At 34.7% G+C, this 4,164-nt stretch overlaps 1 pseudogene; it reads right to left on the minus strand.

Moving 5' to 3' along the window:
- Positions 1 to 1,304: 1,304 nt before the first annotated feature.
- LOC100611753 (biogenesis of lysosome-related organelles complex 1 subunit 2-like) lies at positions 1,305 to 1,671 on the minus strand (annotated as a pseudogene).
- Positions 1,672 to 4,164: the final 2,493 nt, after the last annotated feature.

Here is a 4,164-nt window from a genome sequence, read left to right on the forward strand (position 1 = left end):
TCCACCAGTGTAGACTTGGTCCTGGTATAGACAAATGAATGAGGGAATCAAATAGAAAGCCAGAAATAAACCCTTGCATATATGAAGCTGATATGTGTTGGAGCAGACATTGCTGATCAGCAGGAAAAAAAAGGGATACTTGTAGATAGTGCTGGGATTATAAAATTATTGTTAAGTACATGGTCATCACTAATCAATCATAAATAAATAAGTGTAGAAATAATGTGTATGTTGATTAGCTTGACTTAGAAATTCCACAATGCATACATGTATCAAAACATAATGTTGCACATCATAAATATAAAAAATGTTTTCAATTTTAAAAGGATGTGATAGTTCATATGTAAAAAGGGATATCTTTCTCCATATATCAAAAATCAATTCCAGATGGATCAAGGTCTGAAATAGAAAAAGCAAAACTTTGAAATGTTTTAAAAAATATATTAATAAAAATATTTTTATGACTGCAGGGTATAGAAGCATTTCTTCCTTCTAAAATTTTTTTTTATTATACTTTAAGTTTTAGGGTACATGTGCACAATGTGCAGGTTTGTTAAAAATTTTATAAAATGCTATATTTTATGAGTGGCAGCTTCCATCTCCCCACCCAAATCATGCACAGATATACATATCTTGTCTTTAACACATTTCCAAAAGGGAGCACTTATCAAGATGTCATCCATCTCCAAACATCTGACTCACATAGAAGAGAAGAGAGGTGTTTATTTCATAGACCAAGCTATCAAAACATTCCTTTCACTATTTCTGCTCAACCTAAAAGATGCAGCCTGGAATTATTTTAAGATGTTTATGTTATTTGTAATATTATGGGAAAGTAAATTACTAACATTCACAAGGTTATAAGCTGCAAAATAACTACTTTGTTTTTTAAAAGAAAATTAGAATCTCATTAAGGATATATTAGCATCATTAACAGAAAAAAATCATTTACAATAACTTAAAAACCAGTCATGTAGGAAAATAATGTGGTAATCAACCACTACTAGAGAAAATAGGTCCTCTTATTTGATTTTACTTGAACTTTGAGATTCTCTATCCTGAATGGATGATGAAGCATTCAGGTAAAAATAAGAAGTTATAAGTGTGAGTTTTCAAGGGTTACTGCCTCAAAGGAGGTACAGAAGTAGCCACAGTCCTACAGTTTATTCCAACATTGAGATCTTCCTAGAAAGTTCAGCATAGTTTCATTTTGCGGAGATTTGACAATTCATCAGCCTCAGTATTCACATCTTATAAAACATCTTCCACATTAAAAAAGACTTTGTCCCATACAAATAAGTTTTTCATCGCTTCTCCAACTTCTTGTACTTGGCTTCCAGTTTTAAAAAAATGCATTTAACTTTTAAGCTGTCTGCTCAAGAGCTGCTACCTGCTCTTCAATGACATTGATCTGATCCAGATAAGGCTGCAGTCCAGCATACTACTGAACTTAAACTTAAGTCCTTTAAGTATCTACTAATGTTTATAGCAATATCTTTTATTTCCAGATACTTCAAGCTGAGTAGTTTATTCATTTTCTGGGAGCTTATAGTCTTCATTGGTGGTTGTCAATTCTCCAGTAAGATAAATGTCCATTTTGGAGAACATGTCCCAGCACAGCTCAGTGATCTCAGCTTCAGCAGGTTCCTTTGTTTCCTCAGCTGTTTTCATGGTGGCAATGTCTTAAGTGAGTTTCTCACATCAGGTCGCTAGGACACTTCAGGCACCATCATGTCAGGTTTTGCCCTGCTCGAGAAGTTTTTCTTTCCTTTTTCCATTTTTTATTTATTTTCTCTTCATTTTTTTTCATTTTTTATGTATTTTCTTTTCATTTTTTTTCATTATTTTATTTTGTGTTCCAGGATATGTGTGCAGGATGTGCAGGTTCGTTACACAGGTAAAAATGTACCACGATAGTTTGCTGCACCTGTCAACTCATCACCAAGGTATCAAGTCCAGCACACATTAGCTATTTTTTCTAATGCTCTCCATCCCCATGCCTGCCTTCCACTGACAGTGTGTGTTGTTTCCCTCCCTGTGTCCATGCGTTCTCATTGTTCAGCTCACATTTATAGGTGAGAACATGTGGTGTTTGGTTTACTGTCCCTGCATTAGTTTGCTGAGAATAATGGCTTCCAGCTCCATCCATGTCTCTGCAAAGGACATAATCTCATTTCATTTTATGGGTGCATAGTATTCCATGGTATATACATAACACATTTTCTTTATCCAGTCTATCATTGATGAGCGTTTGGGTTAATTCTATGTTTTTGCTATTGTGAAAAGTGCTGCGATGAACATACGTGTGCATGTATCTTTATAATAGAATGATATATTCCTTTGGGTATATACCCAGTAATAAAATTGCTGGGTCAAATGAAATGGTATTTCTGCCTCTAGGCTTTGAGGAATCGACACACCGTCTTCCACAATGGTTGAACTAATTTACATTCTCACCAACAGTGAAAAAGTGTTTTGATTTCTCCACAGCCTCGCCCATGTCTATTGTTTCTTGACTTTTACTAATCATCTTTCTGATTGGCATGAGGTGGCATCTCATTGTGGTTTTGTATTTGCATTTCTCTAATGATCAGTGATGTTGAACTTTTTTTCATATGTTTGTTGCCTACATAAATGTCTTCTTTAGAGAAGTGTCTGTTCATGTCCTTTGCCCACTTTTTGATAGGGTTGTTTTATTTTGTATGGTAAATTTGTTTAAGTTCCTTGGAGATTCCGAATATCACACCTTTGTCAGATGGATAGATTGCCAAAATTTTCTCCCATTCTGTAGGTTGCCTGTTCACTCTGATGATAGTTTCTTTTGCTGCGCAGAAGCTCTTTAGTTTAATTAGATCCCATTTGCCAGTTTTTTGTTTGTTGCAATTGCTTTTGATGTTTTCATCATAAAATGTTTGCCCATGCCTATGTCCTAAATGATATTGCCTAGATTTTCTTCTGGGATTTTTAGAGTTTGGGGTTTCACCCTTAAGACTTTAATCCATGTTGAGTTCATTTTTGTATAAGGTGTAAGAAAGGGGTCCAGTTTTAATTTTCTGCATAAGGCTAGCCAGTTCTTCTAGCACCATTTAATAAATAGGGAATCCTTTTTCATTGGTTGTTTTTGTCAGATTTGCCAAAAATCAAATGGTTATAGATGTGTGGTCTTATTTCCGAGTTCTCTATTCTGTTCCATAGGTCTATGTGTCTGTTTTTGTACCAGTACCATTACCGTAGCCTTGTAGTACAGTTTGAAGTTGAGTAGTATGATGCCTCCAGCTTTGTTATTTTTGCTTAGGATCATTTTGGCTATATGGGCTCTCCTTTGGTTTCATATGAATTTTAATGTAATTTTTTCTAATTCTGTGAAGAATGTCAATGGTATTTTAATGGGAATAGCATTGAATCTGTAAATTATTTTGGGCAGTATGGCCATTTTCACAATATTGATTCTTCCCGTCTATGAGCTTGGAATGTTTCTCCGTTTGTTTGTGTCCTCTCTCATTTCCTTGAGAAGTGGTTTGTAGTTCTCTTTTAAGAGGTCCTTCACTTGCCTTGTTAGCTATATTCCTAGGTATGTTATTCTCTTTGTCGCAATTGTGAATGGGAATTCATTCACGATTTGGCTCTCTGTTTGTCTACTGATGGTGATAGGAATGCTTCTGATTTTTGCACATTGATTTGAATCCTGAGATTTTGCTGAAGTTTCTTATCATCTTAGGAAGTTTTTAATCTGAGAAAATGGAATTTTCTAGATATAGGATCATGTCATCTGCAAAAAGAGACCATTTGACTTCCTCTCTTCCTATTTGAATATGCTTTATTTCTTTCTGTTGCCTGATTGCCTTCGCCAGAACTTCCAATACTATGTTGAATAGGCATGGTGAGAGAGGTCACCCTTGTCTTATTTCATTTTTTAAGTGAAATGCTTCCAGCTTTTGCCTGATCAGTATGATATTGGCTGTAGTTTTGTCATAAATTATTCTAATTATTTTGACATATGTTTCATCAATACCTAGCTTATTGAGAGTTTTCAACATGAAAGGATGTTGAATTGTACTGAAGGCCTTTTTCTGCATCTATTGAGATAATCATGTGGTTTTTGTCTTTAGTTCTGTTTATGTTATTAATTATACTTATTGATTTGCATTTTTTGGAACCAGCCGT

Source organism: Pan troglodytes, chromosome X (genome assembly GCF_028858775.2).
Source record: "Pan troglodytes isolate AG18354 chromosome X, NHGRI_mPanTro3-v2.0_pri, whole genome shotgun sequence".
Classification (NCBI taxonomy): domain Eukaryota; kingdom Metazoa; phylum Chordata; class Mammalia; order Primates; family Hominidae; genus Pan; species Pan troglodytes.